This window comes from Phyllobates terribilis, unplaced genomic scaffold (assembly GCF_046119375.1).
Source record: "Phyllobates terribilis strain yellow unplaced genomic scaffold, ASM4611937v1 Scaffold_1017__1_contigs__length_469563, whole genome shotgun sequence".
Classification (NCBI taxonomy): domain Eukaryota; kingdom Metazoa; phylum Chordata; class Amphibia; order Anura; family Dendrobatidae; genus Phyllobates; species Phyllobates terribilis.
The window spans coordinates 135,486-153,469 of record NW_027363777.1 but is presented as its reverse complement, the minus strand read 5'-3'; the positions used below and the strand labels follow the sequence as shown (position 1 = coordinate 153,469).

The following is a 17,984-nucleotide window of genomic DNA, read 5'->3' as shown; positions in this document are numbered from 1 at the left end:
TGGCATTCTGTTAAACTGTTGCTTATGGCGGTCTCTGTGAGCTTCTCAGCGACATTCAGCCAGCCAGGTATCCTGCCTGCAGTAGATGGAATGTGGCAATGGAACGCTGGCTGCGCGTGTCATAATAGGCTCTGAGCCTTTATATACCTGTGCACAGCAGCAGCCACCTTCAGTCTGCTGCTGGACAGCCAGCAGCAGCAGCAGCAGGAGAGGTATGTAATCAGGAGCCCTCCTGCTAAGGGTAGACAGCTGCTCGTTCCACCCCACCCCCCGCCTTAATTGGTTCTCCTCCCTTCCAACGGTGTTGAGGCGGGTGGGAACAGCAGGGGGTGAAGGTGCTGTGTTTAAAGAGGTGGAGTTATGCAGATCTAAAACGCGTGGATTGCAGCAGCAGCAAGCCGAAAAGTGCAGGCATGTAAGGGATCTAGAGGTTGACAACATGTCTTCTTAACGGGAGTCCAGGAGCTCATCTCCACAAATGGACTTTTCAGGATCCTTGGGTGGCTCCGTAGTTTGAAACCAATTCTGGTTATCGCTTCTCGGCCTTTTGGCTAAGATCAAGTGTAGTATCTGTTCTTATCAGTTTAATATCTGATACGTCCCCTATCTGGGGACCATATATTAAATGGATTTTTAGAACAGGGAGATGGAAAAAGAGCTTGCTCTGTCCACTCCACGCATTGACCTGGTATTGCAGTATCTCCAGGACCGGTGCACCCCTTCTTTAATGCAGTTTCTAAAATCAGAAAGAATTGAATTCAATGTTTTTTGTTCATTTTGCTTGTTTGTCGGATTTTGGGATGGACTCTTTGGCTTTGCTTTTCTTCTCCTCATTGGATTTTTCATGTTCAAAGTTGCAGAAGCCAGATTACAAGCTCATTTTGGTTCAACTTCAGCAACTGTGCATTGCATTGCCATGTAATGTGATGCAATGCTATCTTTCTAGCTCTCCCTTTTTACTTCCTTTTGGATAAACAGACATATTAGGCAAGCATTTTGGAGCTTTCACCTAAATAACTACAGGTGGTGAGATAAGCTGCACAATATAATTGACCTTTCAGTATATTGTTGCACACACACCATCTATTTAGCAAATGCCCTTGTTATCAACAGCAGCCTTTTAAACTCACCTGAGCTAACAGGTATGTGCGCTGGTTACTCTGCTGCGCTTAAAATTTCTTTTTTGGTTTGCTACAATGCCTTTTCTGAAACGTTGTCTCCTTCTGCTGGAACACTGAGTTCTTTCATTTAATGCCTGCAGACTATAAAAGAGAACCCAACCCAAAAAGTTTGGTTGATTAGTCTGTGGCATTCTGTTAAACTGTTGCTTATGGCGGTCTCTGTGAGCTTCTCAGCGACATTCAGCCAGCCAGGTATCCTGCCTGCAGTAGATGGAATGTGGCAATGGAACGCTGGCTGCGCGTGTCATAATAGGCTCTGAGCCTTTATATACCTGTGCACAGCAGCAGCCACCTTCAGTCTGCTGCTGGACAGCCAGCAGCAGCAGCAGCAGGAGAGGTATGTAATCAGGAGCCCTCCTGCTAAGGGTAGACAGCTGCTCGTTCCACCCCACCCCCCGCCTTAATTGGTTCTCCTCCCTTCCAACGGTGTTGAGGCGGGTGGGAACAGCAGGGGGTGAAGGTGCTGTGTTTAAAGAGGTGGAGTTATGCAGATCTAAAACGCGTGGATTGCAGCAGCAGCAAGCCGAAAAGTGCAGGCATGTAAGGGATCTAGAGGTTGACAACATGTCTTCTTAACGGGAGTCCAGGAGCTCATCTCCACAAATGGACTTTTCAGGATCCTTGGGTGGCTCCGTAGTTTGAAACCAATTCTGGTTATCGCTTCTCGGCCTTTTGGCTAAGATCAAGTGTAGTATCTGTTCTTATCAGTTTAATATCTGATACGTCCCCTATCTGGGGACCATATATTAAATGGATTTTTAGAACAGGGAGATGGAAAAAGAGCTTGCTCTGTCCACTCCACGCATTGACCTGGTATTGCAGTATCTCCAGGACCGGTGCACCCCTTCTTTAATGCAGTTTCTAAAATCAGAAAGAATTGAATTCAATGTTTTTTGTTCATTTTGCTTGTTTGTCGGATTTTGGGATGGACTCTTTGGCTTTGCTTTTCTTCTCCTCATTGGATTTTTCATGTTCAAAGTTGCAGAAGCCAGATTACAAGCTCATTTTGGTTCAACTTCAGCAACTGTGCATTGCATTGCCATGTAATGTGATGCAATGCTATCTTTCTAGCTCTCCCTTTTTACTTCCTTTTGGATAAACAGACATATTAGGCAAGCATTTTGGAGCTTTCACCTAAATAACTACAGGTGGTGAGATAAGCTGCACAATATAATTGACCTTTCAGTATATTGTTGCACACACACCATCTATTTAGCAAATGCCCTTGTTATCAACAGCAGCCTTTTAAACTCACCTGAGCTAACAGGTATGTGCGCTGGTTACTCTGCTGCGCTTAAAATTTCTTTTTTGGTTTGCTACAATGCCTTTTCTGAAACGTTGTCTCCTTCTGCTGGAACACTGACTTCTTTCATTTAATGCCTGCAGACTATAAAAGAGAACCCAACCCAAAAAGTTTGGTTGATTAGTCTGTGGCATTCTGTTAAACTGTTGCTTATGGCGGTCTCTGTGAGCTTCTCAGCGACATTCAGCCAGCCAGGTATCCTGCCTGCAGTAGATGGAATGTGGCAATGGAACGCTGGCTGCGCGTGTCATAATAGGCTCTGAGCCTTTATATACCTGTGCACAGCAGCAGCCACCTTCAGTCTGCTGCTGGACAGCCAGCAGCAGCAGCAGCAGCAGGAGAGGTATGTAATCAGGAGCCCTCCTGCTAAGGGTAGACAGCTGCTCGTTCCACCCCACCCCCCGCCTTAATTGGTTCTCCTCCCTTCCAACGGTGTTGAGGCGGGTGGGAACAGCAGGGGGTGAAGGTGCTGTGTTTAAAGAGGTGGAGTTATGCAGATCTAAAACGCGTGGATTGCAGCAGCAGCAAGCCGAAAAGTGCAGGCATGTAAGGGATCTAAAGGTTGACAACATGTCTTCTTAACGGGAGTCCAGGAGCTCATCTCCACAAATGGACTTTTCAGGATCCTTGGGTGGCTCCGTAGTTTGAAACCAATTCTGGTTATCGCTTCTCGGCCTTTTGGCTAAGATCAAGTGTAGTATCTGTTCTTATCAGTTTAATATCTGATACGTCCCCTATCTGGGGACCATATATTAAATGGATTTTTAGAACAGGGAGATGGAAAAAGAGCTTGCTCTGTCCACTCCATGCATTGACCTGGTATTGCAGTATCTCCAGGACCGGTGCACCCCTTCTTTAATGCAGTTTCTAAAATCAGAAAGAATTGAATTCAATGTTTTTTGTTCATTTTGCTTGTTTGTCGGATTTTGGGATGGACTCTTTGGCTTTGCTTTTCTTCTCCTCATTGGATTTTTCATGTTCAAAGTTGCAGAAGCCAGATTACAAGCTCATTTTGGTTCAACTTCAGCAACTGTGCATTGCATTGCCATGTAATGTGATGCAATGCTATCTTTCTAGCTCTCCCTTTTTACTTCCTTTTGGATAAACAGACATATTAGGCAAGCATTTTGGAGCTTTCACCTAAATAACTACAGGTGGTGAGATAAGCTGCACAATATAATTGACCTTTCAGTATATTGTTGCACACACACCATCTATTTAGCAAATGCCCTTGTTATCAACAGCAGCCTTTTAAACTCACCTGAGCTAACAGGTATGTGCGCTGGTTACTCTGCTGCGCTTAAAATTTCTTTTTTGGTTTGCTACAATGCCTTTTCTGAAACGTTGTCTCCTTCTGCTGGAACACTGACTTCTTTCATTTAATGCCTGCAGACTATAAAAGAGAACCCAACCCAAAAAGTTTGGTTGATTAGTCTGTGGCATTCTGTTAAACTGTTGCTTATGGCGGTCTCTGTGAGCTTCTCAGCGACATTCAGCCAGCCAGGTATCCTGCCTGCAGTAGATGGAATGTGGCAATGGAACGCTGGCTGCGCGTGTCATAATAGGCTCTGAGCCTTTATATACCTGTGCACAGCAGCAGCCACCTTCAGTCTGCTGCTGGACAGCCAGCAGCAGCAGCAGGAGAGGTATGTAATCAGGAGCCCTCCTGCTAAGGGTAGACAGCTGCTCGTTCCACCCCACCCCCCGCCTTAATTGGTTCTCCTCCCTTCCAACGGTGTTGAGGCGGGTGGGAACAGCAGGGGGTGAAGGTGCTGTGTTTAAAGAGGTGGAGTTATGCAGATCTAAAACGCGTGGATTGCAGCAGCAGCAAGCCGAAAAGTGCAGGCATGTAAGGGATCTAGAGGTTGACAACATGTCTTCTTAACGGGAGTCCAGGAGCTCATCTCCACAAATGGACTTTTCAGGATCCTTGGGTGGCTCCGTAGTTTGAAACCAATTCTGGTTATCGCTTCTCGGCCTTTTGGCTAAGATCAAGTGTAGTATCTGTTCTTATCAGTTTAATATCTGATACGTCCCCTATCTGGGGACCATATATTAAATGGATTTTTAGAACAGGGAGATGGAAAAAGAGCTTGCTCTGTCCACTCCACGCATTGACCTGGTATTGCAGTATCTCCAGGACCGGTGCACCCCTTCTTTAATGCAGTTTCTAAAATCAGAAAGAATTGAATTCAATGTTTTTTGTTCATTTTGCTTGTTTGTCGGATTTTGGGATGGACTCTTTGGCTTTGCTTTTCTTCTCCTCATTGGATTTTTCATGTTCAAAGTTGCAGAAGCCAGATTACAAGCTCATTTTGGTTCAACTTCAGCAACTGTGCATTGCATTGCCATGTAATGTGATGCAATGCTATCTTTCTAGCTCTCCCTTTTTACTTCCTTTTGGATAAACAGACATATTAGGCAAGCATTTTGGAGCTTTCACCTAAATAACTACAGGTGGTGAGATAAGCTGCACAATATAATTGACCTTTCAGTATATTGTTGCACACACACCATCTATTTAGCAAATGCCCTTGTTATCAACAGCAGCCTTTTAAACTCACCTGAGCTAACAGGTATGTGCGCTGGTTACTCTGCTGTGCTTAAAATTTCTTTTTTGGTTTGCTACAATGCCTTTTCTGAAACGTTGTCTCCTTCTGCTGGAACACTGACTTCTTTCATTTAATGCCTGCAGACTATAAAAGAGAACCCAACCCAAAAAGTTTGGTTGATTAGTCTGTGGCATTCTGTTAAACTGTTGCTTATGGCGGTCTCTGTGAGCTTCTCAGCGACATTCAGCCAGCCAGGTATCCTGCCTGCAGTAGATGGAATGTGGCAATGGAACGCTGGCTGCGCGTGTCATAATAGGCTCTGAGCCTTTATATACCTGTGCACAGCAGCAGCCACCTTCAGTCTGCTGCTGGACAGCCAGCAGCAGCAGCAGCAGGAGAGGTATGTAATCAGGAGCCCTCCTGCTAAGGGTAGACAGCTGCTCGTTCCACCCCACCCCCCGCCTTAATTGGTTCTCCTCCCTTCCAACGGTGTTGAGGCGGGTGGGAACAGCAGGGGGTGAAGGTGCTGTGTTTAAAGAGGTGGAGTTATGCAGATCTAAAACGCGTGGATTGCAGCAGCAGCAAGCCGAAAAGTGCAGGCATGTAAGGGATCTAGAGGTTGACAACATGTCTTCTTAACGGGAGTCCAGGAGCTCATCTCCACAAATGGACTTTTCAGGATCCTTGGGTGGCTCCGTAGTTTGAAACCAATTCTGGTTATCGCTTCTCGGCCTTTTGGCTAAGATCAAGTGTAGTATCTGTTCTTATCAGTTTAATATCTGATACGTCCCCTATCTGGGGACCATATATTAAATGGATTTTTAGAACAGGGAGATGGAAAAAGAGCTTGCTCTGTCCACTCCACGCATTGACCTGGTATTGCAGTATCTCCAGGACCGGTGCACCCCTTCTTTAATGCAGTTTCTAAAATCAGAAAGAATTGAATTCAATGTTTTTTGTTCATTTTGCTTGTTTGTCGGATTTTGGGATGGACTCTTTGGCTTTGCTTTTCTTCTCCTCATTGGATTTTTCATGTTCAAAGTTGCAGAAGCCAGATTACAAGCTCATTTTGGTTCAACTTCAGCAACTGTGCATTGCATTGCCATGTAATGTGATGCAATGCTATCTTTCTAGCTCTCCCTTTTTACTTCCTTTTGGATAAACAGACATATTAGGCAAGCATTTTGGAGCTTTCACCTAAATAACTACAGGTGGTGAGATAAGCTGCACAATATAATTGACCTTTCAGTATATTGTTGCACACACACCATCTATTTAGCAAATGCCCTTGTTATCAACAGCAGCCTTTTAAACTCACCTGAGCTAACAGGTATGTGCGCTGGTTACTCTGCTGCGCTTAAAATTTCTTTTTTGGTTTGCTACAATGCCTTTTCTGAAACGTTGTCTCCTTCTGCTGGAACACTGACTTCTTTCATTTAATGCCTGCAGACTATAAAAGAGAACCCAACCCAAAAAGTTTGGTTGATTAGTCTGTGGCATTCTGTTAAACTGTTGCTTATGGCGGTCTCTGTGAGCTTCTCAGCGACATTCAGCCAGCCAGGTATCCTGCCTGCAGTAGATGGAATGTGGCAATGGAACGCTGGCTGCGCGTGTCATAATAGGCTCTGAGCCTTTATATACCTGTGCACAGCAGCAGCCACCTTCAGTCTGCTGCTGGACAGCCAGCAGCAGCAGCAGCAGGAGAGGTATGTAATCAGGAGCCCTCCTGCTAAGGGTAGACAGCTGCTCGTTCCACCCCACCCCCCGCCTTAATTGGTTCTCCTCCCTTCCAACGGTGTTGAGGCGGGTGGGAACAGCAGGGGGTGAAGGTGCTGTGTTTAAAGAGGTGGAGTTATGCAGATCTAAAACGCGTGGATTGCAGCAGCAGCAAGCCGAAAAGTGCAGGCATGTAAGGGATCTAGAGGTTGACAACATGTCTTCTTAACGGGAGTCCAGGAGCTCATCTCCACAAATGGACTTTTCAGGATCCTTGGGTGGCTCCGTAGTTTGAAACCAATTCTGGTTATCGCTTCTCGGCCTTTTGGCTGAGATCAGGTGCAGTGATCTAACGGTTGCTGCCTTGGTCTTGGCTGAGAGGTGCCCGGGGTACCCGGCTCCTTGGCCTGGGGGGATCGTCTCACCTTTTGGTGGGACTTCACCCCCCTGCTGCTATTAGGGAGCTGGCTTAGTCCCCGGGCAACAAGTTGCGATCCCCAGGCGAAAGGCCGAGCCCGTAGTGACGGTAAGCCTTTGCCACTTTGGTGAGATGCCTTGTTCATTTCAATTTTCCACTGGCTCCGGCCAGATCAGGAACTCGGTGCGTATCGAGGTTCCAGCAAACCATGTCGGATATGACAACCCCCGTGAGTTCTATGTACAGATTTTGAGAGATCTGTTGAACGTGAAAGATCATGATGTTTACTGCCTGCAGGAGAAGGGGCAGAGTACATATATTCTCACGTTCTCGACCAAGGTTGCCTGCCAGCACTTTTACGAATGCGTTAAGGGCCACCGCAACAGCAAGCTGTTGGACGGAGTGATTTTTACGGGTCTATATGGCGGAGTTGACGTTCCCCTTGTGGTATACATGTTTAACCCCCATGTGTCCACAGATGATATTGAGCTTTTTCTGAGCAGATATTGTACATCTGTCAGATTTACGGGGAACGTCAAAGGTCGGAGCGGTTTCTGGAATGGGAAACGACGCTTTATGGTACGCTTCAGACTTGACCCTGGGGGTGTAGAAGGCCTTATGCACCCCCCCTCCACAGTGGTGCTGGGAAGAGACCATGGCTACCTCTTCTATGATGGACAACCATTCAGGTGTCGTAGGTGTGGTGACCTTGGTCACATACAGAGCGATTGTAAGAACGAGCGGATGAGTCAGTGCCACAATTGTGGACAATGGGGTCATGCCTCAAAGGACTGTAAGAACAGTAAGACCTGCAGTGGGTGCGGAATGTCTACTCACCTGTTCAGTAATTGTCCGATGCGGACAAGGTCTCGTGGTGGCTCTCGGGCGCCTGCGGCTAGTTCCGCAGGAGTTCCTGCTGATGCCAGCAGGGTCAGCCCGGGTGACCCCAGAAAAAGCTTTGTGGACATTACTAAAGGTCAAAAACAGTCTGACTCAGTCGATGCTCAGTCGGTACCTTTGCGGAAAAACCCGGCCTCTGTAGCCGAGGTCACGCCTTTGCCTACTCCTGCAGGGGTCCAGGTTTCACCTGGTGGGGAGATGGCACCTTCTCAGAGCGGAAATGAGAGGGAACCAAAAAAGAGGCGAAAATCTGGAGCTGTTGGTACCAATCCAGATGTCCATCCAGATACCCCTGCTGATGCCAGCACAGATGTTGGACCAGATGTCTGCCCTGATGCCAGTCCAGACGGATGCCCTGATGCCAATCCAGATGGATGCCCTGATGCCAATCCAGACGGATGCCCTGATGCCAATCCAGATGGATGTCCTGATGCCAACCCAGATGGATGCCTTGATGCCAGTCCAGATGGATGTCCTGATGCCAGTCCAGATGGATGTCCTGATGCCAGTCCAGATGGATGTCCTGGAACCATTCCTGATGGATGTCCTGTTGCCTGCCTGGATGATAGAGGTCGTGCAGTGGTTGGTGAACCTGTTGCTGGTCCTGATGGTCATCCTGCTCCGGAGATGATGTCCCTTGGTGCTCCTGGAGGGTCTGCGGGTATTCCACCTGCTGCAGTGCCTGGTGAGGATCGGGTGGATTCGGAGGATCGGATGGATCTCAGCGCCAGTGGTAAGAGAAGTCGTGAAGAGGCACAGGAGGAGCATAACCTGCCTCAGATGTCCCGTAAAGTCTTTCTATCTAGTGCTGCAAAAATTCTCAGCCCAGAGGGGACTAACTTAATTGAGGATTTCACGGACTCAGATGAAACGGACAGTTTACGAACTGTGTCATCCCTTCCTTCACCTTCTCTGTCACAAATTATTGATTCAGATTCAGAGTATAATGAATCAATAAAAAACACCTAACATGGCAGAAATCCGTGCTGCCTCACTAAATGTGAGAAGCCTAAAGAGCCCTGTTAGACGGGCTGCTTTGTTTGCTTGGTTACTGACTCTGAACTTTGACATTTTTTTCCTGCAAGAATGCGGTATTGATCACGATTTGTCATACCCCAACTTAAAAATGGACTGGTCAGCAGGACCCTCTATTTGGTCAGGGTCCAATGAAAATAAAGCTGCCGGGGTTGGGATTTTATTCAAATGTCAAAATGTTAATGTTTTATCCATCACTGAAATAGTTCCAGGTCGTGCCTTATCAACTCATGTTATTTTAAATGGTTTTACCTGTCGTCTTATTAATGTTTATGCATCCCCAGAGAAAAATGAGCGTGCTTCCCTTTTTAATGTCATCCCTTTGTTTTTATCAGGTCCGTCCCCTGTGATAGTGGGAGGGGATTTTAACTGTGTCATGTTGGGGGAGGGGAGGAGTGGAGGTGATACTAATGGAAGAACAGACAAAACATCCAGTCTGTTAAAACATTTGACAATGGACCTCAAATTATTAGATGCTTGGAGAAAGTCCTACCCTACTGACCCTGGGCATACATGGAGGGGTAGAGGGATGTCATCTCGTATTGATTTTATTTTTTCCTCTTCTGATGTTTTTAAACCTAGGAATGCTGGTCTAATAGAAAATATTTTTTCTGATCATGTATTACTATACAATGTATTGCAAACTCCACAGGAAGCAAAAGTTGGAAAAGGTATGTGGAAATTGAATGTGCTCTTATTAGAAGACGAACTGGTAAGGGCGGAGTTTTATGCAAAGTATGAGAGTTGGAGAAGACGGAAACACCCAAATCAGAGTATGTTGGGGTGGTGGGAGTGTGTTAAAACCCGTATTAAAGAATTTTTTATTAAAATTGGTAAAAGGAAGGCACGTGAAAAAAGGAAATGTTTTAAAGATTTTAATGTCAGGATGCAAACTCTCCATAAGCTTAAGGGGTGGGGAGTGCCTGGTGTGGATGGTGAGATTGCCAAGATCCAGACAGAAATCCAAAAATTCCTGGAACAAAAGGGTAAAGAAATTATATTTAATGCCCGTGTGAAATATTTGGAAGAGGGTGAGACCTGCTCAAGGTTCTTCTTTAAAAAAATGAGTGACAAAAAACAAGTGATTACTGAGCTAGAAGGACAATCTTCCACTGAGGGCATTTTAGAGCATACTGCTAATTTTTATAGAGATCTTTTTAGTATTAAAAATGTTGATGAACCTGCTTTTACAGAGAATCTTAATGTTTTATCCCAGTTTTTAAATAAAGATGACCAGATTTTTTTAGCTAAAGAACTTTTACCCAGTGAAATTGAAGAGACCCTTAAGAGTTTTAATAAAGGTAAGGCTCCTGGATCAGATGGCCTTCCTATTGAATTTTATCTTTGCTTTTGGGATCTAATTAAGGAGGATTTTATACAAGTAGTTTGTGAAGCCTCTAAGGCTGATTTATTACCATATTCATGGCGTAAAAGTATGATTACATTAATTTTTAAGAAAGGTGATAAATCAAAGTTGGAGAATTGGAGGCCTATTTCACTATTAAATACAGACTACAAGATTTTAGCTAAAGTTGTTGCTGGTCGTCTTAAAGCAGTTATTAAAAATGTAATTCATCCAGATCAGGTTTGTGGTGTCCCCGGGAGATCAATCTGGGAGCATCTAAACCTAATTCGTGATCTTATCTGGTTTCAAAAAGATAGAAAACAGCCACTAGCTATTTTATCTTTGGATTTTATGAAAGCGTTTGATAGGGTCTCCCACTTTTATCTTTTTAAAGTTATGGGAAAGATGGGGTTCCCTGATTCTTTTATTCAGAAAATTGCGCTTTTATACAAACAGTCATCTGCCCGGATTTTAGTCAATGTTTTTTTAACTAGAGAGGTGGAGCTTCTTTCCGGTGTTAAACAAGGTTGCCCCATGTCCCCACTTTTATTTGTCTGCTCCATTGAGCCACTGTTGTGCCTGCTGCGTCGGGACAAGGTGGTTAGGGGCATTTTTATTCCGGGTGGGGGTGGACAACAAGTTAAAGCCATTGGATATATGGATGACATATCTGTATATGGCACTAGCTCAGCATCTATTAACAGAGCAATTCTAATTACTGAAATTTTTAGTGCTGGGTCTGGGTTTAAGTTGAATATAAATAAATGTGACTGTATGATTATGGGTCAATGGGAGTCAGATCCGCCTAGGGTTCCCACACAAACAGTAGGAATCAAGATCCTGGGTGTCTTGTTTAATCCTGCTAATGATGGTATTGAAAACTGGGATTTGGTTTTGAATAAATTAAATCAGAAGATCTCTTTATGGCAAACTCGAAAACTAACAATGGAGGGCAAGATTCTTGTAATTAAAATGGTTTTGCTTCCTATCATTTTGTATGCCGCTATGGTTTTTCCCCCTAATTCTCTGTATCTTAAAAGACTTATGAAGCCCATGTTTTATTTTCTGTGGGGATCCAAAATGGAGAAATTGAGGAGGGAGGTGGTATGTAAAAGCAAGAAAAATGGGGGTAAAGGGTTCCCTGATTTAAAATTGTTTTTATTTATCAAGTTTTTTGTATTTTGTTGCAAAAGCTTGAATAATGTTGGGGCTTTCTCTTGTTTTCTTAGATATACAACTGGGTTTCTTTTCCGAAAGTTGAACTTCAGTATGACTGTTAATTGTCCTTTTCTCTTATCTCCCCCTAAGCATTACAAGATCTTGGAGAAGGTCATTTCAGAATATGATCTGACCCAAGTTGATCGTCAGCTTTTATTTGATCAACGTAAGTTAACAGTTATTTGTAAGGGACATGAGGAGATGGAGGATGTGTCTAATTTTTCCATCTCCAGGTGCCGCCTAGTGTGGAACAACGTGGCCTGTCCTGCACTTAGCAACTCACAAAAGGATTTAGCTTGGCAGGTTGTTCACCAATGTCTCCCTACGAGAGCTTTTCAGCATCATAGGGGGCTGGTGGCTAGTGCTAGATGTCCCAGAGAAAGATGCGCCCCAAACGAGTCAGTGTTTCATTTACTGTGGGATTGCCCCTACGCACAAGAGCTATGGCAGACGGTGGGCACCCTCCTAAAATGGATATGTGGTATACAAACCCTTAATTGTGACATTATAATATGTGGGATAATTAATTGCCCAACCATGAAACAAGCACGAGTCGCATGGCTTATAATAAACTGTTTAAAAGAAGCTTTATGGAAAGTGCGCAATATATTATTGTTTAAACGTGAATTTATTCCTGTCAAAGATTGTATTGGGCTTGCTCTTTGTGAAATGTTTACATACTACCTGAGAGATTGTAAAAAGATGGGAATCAATGAAGCAAAAAAGCTATGGTGTTTGCAAATTTGGAATATGTATTTATTTATGTAAATTATATGCAAAACTGTGTTTTATGCTTTTTATGCTTTTAAGTGCATTTTAATTCTGACTCTGTATTAGTTTTATGTCATATTTTATTCCAGTATTTGTGATTTGTTTCAAATATTGTATCGGATATGTTCTTTGTGAAAAGTTTTCATACTACCTGATTGTAAAAAGATAAAGTTAAAAAGCTATGGTGTTTGCATTTGACATATGTATTTATTTATGCAAATTATATGCAAAACTGTGTTTTATGATTTTTATGCTTTTATGCGCTTTTTAAATCTGACCTTGTATTTGTTTTATGTCATATTTTATTCAAGTCTTTGTGATTTGTTTGTAATTTATGATGTATGTCTGATTTAAATAAAGCTTGTTTGAAAACGGATCTGTTCTTATCAGTTTAATATCTGATATGTCCCCTATCTGGGGACCATATATTAAATGGATTTTTAGAACAGGGAGATGGAAAAAGAGCTTGCTCTGTCCACTCCACGCATTGACCTGGTATTGCAGTATCTCCAGGACCGGTGCACCCCTTCTGTAATGCAGTTTCTAAAATCAGAAAGAATTGAATTCAATGTTTTTTGTTCATTTTGCTTGTTTGTCGGATTTTGGGATGGACTCTTTGGCTTTGCTTTTCTTCTCCTCATTGGATTTTTCATGTTCAAAGTTGCAGAAGCCAGATGACAAGCTCATTTTGGTTCAACTTCAGCAACTGTGCATTGCATTGCCATGTAATGTGATGCAATGCTATCTTTCTAGCTCTCCCTTTTTACTTCCTTTTGGATAAACAGACATATTAGGCAAGCATTTTGGAGCTTTCACCTAAATAACTACAGGTGGTGAGATAAGCTGCACAATATAATTGACCTTTCAGTATATTGTTGCACACACACCATCTATTTAGCAAATGCCCTTGTTATCAACAGCAGCCTTTTAAACTCACCTGAGCTAACAGGTATGTGCGCTGGTTACTCTGCTGCGCTTAAAATTTCTTTTTTGGTTTGCTACAATGCCTTTTCTGAAACGTTGTCTCCTTCTGCTGGAACACTGACTTCTTTCATTTAATGCCTGCAGACTATAAAAGAGAACCCAACCCAAAAAGTTTGGTTGATTAGTCTGTGGCATTCTGTTAAACTGTTGCTTATGGCGGTCTCTGTGAGCTTCTCAGCGACATTCAGCCAGCCAGGTATCCTGCCTGCAGTAGATGGAATGTGGCAATGGAACGCTGGCTGCGCGTGTCATAATAGGCTCTGAGCCTTTATATACCTGTGCACAGCAGCAGCCACCTTCAGTCTGCTGCTGGACAGCCAGCAGCAGCAGCAGCAGGAGAGGTATGTAATCAGGAGCCCTCCTGCTAAGGGTAGACAGCTGCTCGTTCCACCCCACCCCCCGCCTTAATTGGTTCTCCTCCCTTCCAACGGTGTTGAGGCGGGTGGGAACAGCAGGGGGTGAAGGTGCTGTGTTTAAAGAGGTGGAGTTATGCAGATCTAAAACGCGTGGATTGCAGCAGCAGCAAGCCGAAAAGTGCAGGCATGTAAGGGATCTAGAGGTTGACAACATGTCTTCTTAACGGGAGTCCAGGAGCTCATCTCCACAAATGGACTTTTCAGGATCCTTGGGTGGCTCCGTAGTTTGAAACCAATTCTGGTTATCGCTTCTCGGCCTTTTGGCTAAGATCAAGTGTAGTATCTGTTCTTATCAGTTTAATATCTGATACGTCCCCTATCTGGGGACCATATATTAAATGGATTTTTAGAACAGGGAGATGGAAAAAGAGCTTGCTCTGTCCACTCCACGCATTGACCTGGTATTGCAGTATCTCCAGGACCGGTGCACCCCTTCTTTAATGCAGTTTCTAAAATCAGAAAGAATTGAATTCAATGTTTTTGTTCATTTTGCTTGTTTGTCGGATTTTGGGATGGACTCTTTGGCTTTGCTTTTCTTCTCCTCATTGGATTTTTCATGTTCAAAGTTGCAGAAGCCAGATTACAAGCTCATTTTGGTTCAACTTCAGCAACTGTGCATTGCATTGCCATGTAATGTGATGCAATGCTATCTTTCTAGCTCTCCCTTTTTACTTCCTTTTGGATAAACAGACATATTAGGCAAGCATTTTGGAGCTTTCACCTAAATAACTACAGGTGGTGAGATAAGCTGCACAATATAATTGACCTTTCAGTATATTGTTGCACACACACCATCTATTTAGCAAATGCCCTTGTTATCAACAGCAGCCTTTTAAACTCACCTGAGCTAACAGGTATGTGCGCTGGTTACTCTGCTGCGCTTAAAATTTCTTTTTTGGTTTGCTACAATGCCTTTTCTGAAACGTTGTCTCCTTCTGCTGGAACACTGACTTCTTTCATTTAATGCCTGCAGACTATAAAAGAGAACCCAACCCAAAAAGTTTGGTTGATTAGTCTGTGGCATTCTGTTAAACTGTTGCTTATGGCGGTCTCTGTGAGCTTCTCAGCGACATTCAGCCAGCCAGGTATCCTGCCTGCAGTAGATGGAATGTGGCAATGGAACGCTGGCTGCGCGTGTCATAATAGGCTCTGAGCCTTTATATACCTGTGCACAGCAGCAGCCACCTTCAGTCTGCTGCTGGACAGCCAGCAGCAGCAGCAGCAGGAGAGGTATGTAATCAGGAGCCCTCCTGCTAAGGGTAGACAGCTGCTCGTTCCACCCCACCCCCCGCCTTAATTGGTTCTCCTCCCTTCCAACGGTGTTGAGGCGGGTGGGAAAAGCAGGGGGTGAAGGTGCTGTGTTTAAAGAGGTGGAGTTATGCAGATCTAAAACGCGTGGATTGCAGCAGCAGCAAGCCGAAAAGTGCAGGCATGTAAGGGATCTAGAGGTTGACAACATGTCTTCTTAACGGGAGTCCAGGAGCTCATCTCCACAAATGGACTTTTCAGGATCCTTGGGTGGCTCCGTAGTTTGAAACCAATTCTGGTTATCGCTTCTCGGCCTTTTGGCTAAGATCAAGTGTAGTATCTGTTCTTATCAGTTTAATATCTGATACGTCCCCTATCTGGGGACCATATATTAAATGGATTTTTAGAACAGGGAGATGGAAAAAGAGCTTGCTCTGTCCACTCCACGCATTGACCTGGTATTGCAGTATCTCCAGGACCGGTGCACCCCTTCTGTAATGCAGTTTCTAAAATCAGAAAGAATTGAATTCAATGTTTTTTGTTCATTTTGCTTGTTTGTCGGATTTTGGGATGGACTCTTTGGCTTTGCTTTTCTTCTCCTCATTGGATTTTTCATGTTCAAAGTTGCAGAAGCCAGATTACAAGCTCATTTTGGTTCAACTTCAGCAACTGTGCATTGCATTGCCATGTAATGTGATGCAATGCTATCTTTCTAGCTCTCCCTTTTTACTTCCTTTTGGATAAACAGACATATTAGGCAAGCATTTTGGAGCTTTCACCTAAATAACTACAGGTGGTGAGATAAGCTGCACAATATAATTGACCTTTCAGTATATTGTTGCACACACACCATTTATTTAGCAAATGCCCTTGTTATCAACAGCAGCCTTTTAAACTCACCTGAGCTAACAGGTATGTGCGCTGGTTACTCTGCTGCGCTTAAAATTTCTTTTTTGGTTTGCTACAATGCCTTTTCTGAAACGTTGTCTCCTTCTGCTGGAACACTTACTTCTTTCATTTAATGCCTGCAGACTATAAAAGAGAACCCAACCCAAAAAGTTTGGTTGATTAGTCTGTGGCATTCTGTTAAACTGTTGCTTATGGCGGTCTCTGTGAGCTTCTCAGCGACATTCAGCCAGCCAGGTATCCTGCCTGCAGTAGATGGAATGTGGCAATGGAACGCTGGCTGCGCGTGTCATAATAGGCTCTGAGCCTTTATATACCTGTGCACAGCAGCAGCCACCTTCAGTCTGCTGCTGGACAGCCAGCAGCAGCAGCAGCAGGAGAGGTATGTAATCAGGAGCCCTCCTGCTAAGGGTAGACAGCTGCTCGTTCCACCCCACCCCCCGCCTTAATTGGTTCTCCTCCCTTCCAACGGTGTTGAGGCGGGTGGGAACAGCAGGGGGTGAAGGTGCTGTGTTTAAAGAGGTGGAGTTATGCAGATCTAAAACGCGTGGATTGCAGCAGCAGCAAGCCGAAAAGTGCAGGCATGTAAGGGATCTAGAGGTTGACAACATGTCTTCTTAACGGGAGTCCAGGAGCTCATCTCCACAAATGGACTTTTCAGGATCCTTGGGTGGCTCCATAGTTTGAAACCAATTCTGGTTATCGCTTCTCGGCCTTTTGGCTAAGATCAAGTGTAGTATCTGTTCTTATCAGTTTAATATCTGATACGTCCCCTATCTGGGGACCATATATTAAATGGATTTTTAGAACAGGGAGATGGAAAAAGAGCTTGCTCTGTCCACTCCACGCATTGACCTGGTATTGCAGTATCTCCAGGACCGGTGCACCCCTTCTTTAATGCAGTTTCTAAAATCAGAAAGAATTGAATTCAATGTTTTTTGTTCATTTTGCTTGTTTGTCGGATTTTGGGATGGACTCTTTGGCTTTGCTTTTCTTCTCCTCATTGGATTTTTCATGTTCAAAGTTGCAGAAGCCAGATTACAAGCTCATTTTGGTTCAACTTCAGCAACTGTGCATTGCATTGCCATGTAATGTGATGCAATGCTATCTTTCTAGCTCTCCCTTTTTACTTCCTTTTGGATAAACAGACATATTAGGCAAGCATTTTGGAGCTTTCACCTAAATAACTACAGGTGGTGAGATAAGCTGCACAATATAATTGACCTTTCAGTATATTGTTGCACACACACCATTTATTTAGCAAATGCCCTTGTTATCAACAGCAGCCTTTTAAACTCACCTGAGCTAACAGGTATGTGCGCTGGTTACTCTGCTGCGCTTAAAATTTCTTTTTTGGTTTGCTACAATGCCTTTTCTGAAACGTTGTCTCCTTCTGCTGGAACACTTACTTCTTTCATTTAATGCCTGCAGACTATAAAAGAGAACCCAACCCAAAAAGTTTGGTTGATTAGTCTGTGGCATTCTGTTAAACTGTTGCTTATGGCGGTCTCTGTGAGCTTCTCAGCGACATTCAGCCAGCCAGGTATCCTGCCTGCAGTAGATGGAATGTGGCAATGGAACGCTGGCTGCGCGTGTCATAATAGGCTCTGAGCCTTTATATACCTGTGCACAGCAGCAGCCACCTTCAGTCTGCTGCTGGACAGCCAGCAGCAGCAGCAGCAGGAGAGGTATGTAATCAGGAGCCCTCCTGCTAAGGGTAGACAGCTGCTCGTTCCACCCCACCCCCCGCCTTAATTGGTTCTCCTCCCTTCCAACGGTGTTGAGGCGGGTGGGAACAGCAGGGGGTGAAGGTGCTGTGTTTAAAGAGGTGGAGTTATGCAGATCTAAAACGCGTGGATTGCAGCAGCAGCAAGCCGAAAAGTGCAGGCATGTGAGGGATCTAGAGGTTGACAACATGTCTTCTTAACGGGAGTCCAGGAGCTCATCTCCACAAATGGACTTTTCAGGATCCTTGGGTGGCTCCGTAGTTT

At 44.3% G+C, this 17,984-nt stretch overlaps 8 non-coding genes and 1 pseudogene across 8 annotated transcripts; all 9 read left to right on the top strand.

The window, feature by feature from the left end:
• Nucleotides 1–531: 531 nt before the first annotated feature.
• Nucleotides 532–722, top strand: LOC141241408 (U2 spliceosomal RNA). Its single transcript, XR_012306150.1, has one exon. It is a non-coding gene; the product is annotated as a U2 spliceosomal RNA (small nuclear RNA).
• Nucleotides 723–1,837: 1,115 nt separating this feature from the next.
• On the top strand, nucleotides 1,838–2,028 carry LOC141241407 (U2 spliceosomal RNA). The gene has a single exon (XR_012306149.1). It is a non-coding gene; the product is annotated as a U2 spliceosomal RNA (small nuclear RNA).
• Nucleotides 2,029–3,146: 1,118 nt separating this feature from the next.
• LOC141241560 (U2 spliceosomal RNA) lies at nucleotides 3,147–3,337 on the top strand. Its single transcript, XR_012306297.1, has one exon. It is a non-coding gene; the product is annotated as a U2 spliceosomal RNA (small nuclear RNA).
• A 1,112-nt stretch (nucleotides 3,338–4,449) lies between these two features.
• LOC141241406 (U2 spliceosomal RNA) lies at nucleotides 4,450–4,640 on the top strand. The gene has a single exon (XR_012306148.1). It is a non-coding gene; the product is annotated as a U2 spliceosomal RNA (small nuclear RNA).
• A 1,115-nt stretch (nucleotides 4,641–5,755) lies between these two features.
• LOC141241403 (U2 spliceosomal RNA) lies at nucleotides 5,756–5,946 on the top strand. The gene has a single exon (XR_012306146.1). It is a non-coding gene; the product is annotated as a U2 spliceosomal RNA (small nuclear RNA).
• A 6,849-nt stretch (nucleotides 5,947–12,795) lies between these two features.
• LOC141241606 (U2 spliceosomal RNA) lies at nucleotides 12,796–12,968 on the top strand (annotated as a pseudogene).
• A 1,115-nt stretch (nucleotides 12,969–14,083) lies between these two features.
• Nucleotides 14,084–14,274, top strand: LOC141241402 (U2 spliceosomal RNA). The gene has a single exon (XR_012306145.1). It is a non-coding gene; the product is annotated as a U2 spliceosomal RNA (small nuclear RNA).
• A 1,114-nt stretch (nucleotides 14,275–15,388) lies between these two features.
• Nucleotides 15,389–15,579, top strand: LOC141241401 (U2 spliceosomal RNA). The gene has a single exon (XR_012306144.1). It is a non-coding gene; the product is annotated as a U2 spliceosomal RNA (small nuclear RNA).
• Nucleotides 15,580–16,694: 1,115 nt separating this feature from the next.
• LOC141241400 (U2 spliceosomal RNA) lies at nucleotides 16,695–16,885 on the top strand. Its single transcript, XR_012306143.1, has one exon. It is a non-coding gene; the product is annotated as a U2 spliceosomal RNA (small nuclear RNA).
• Nucleotides 16,886–17,984: the final 1,099 nt, after the last annotated feature.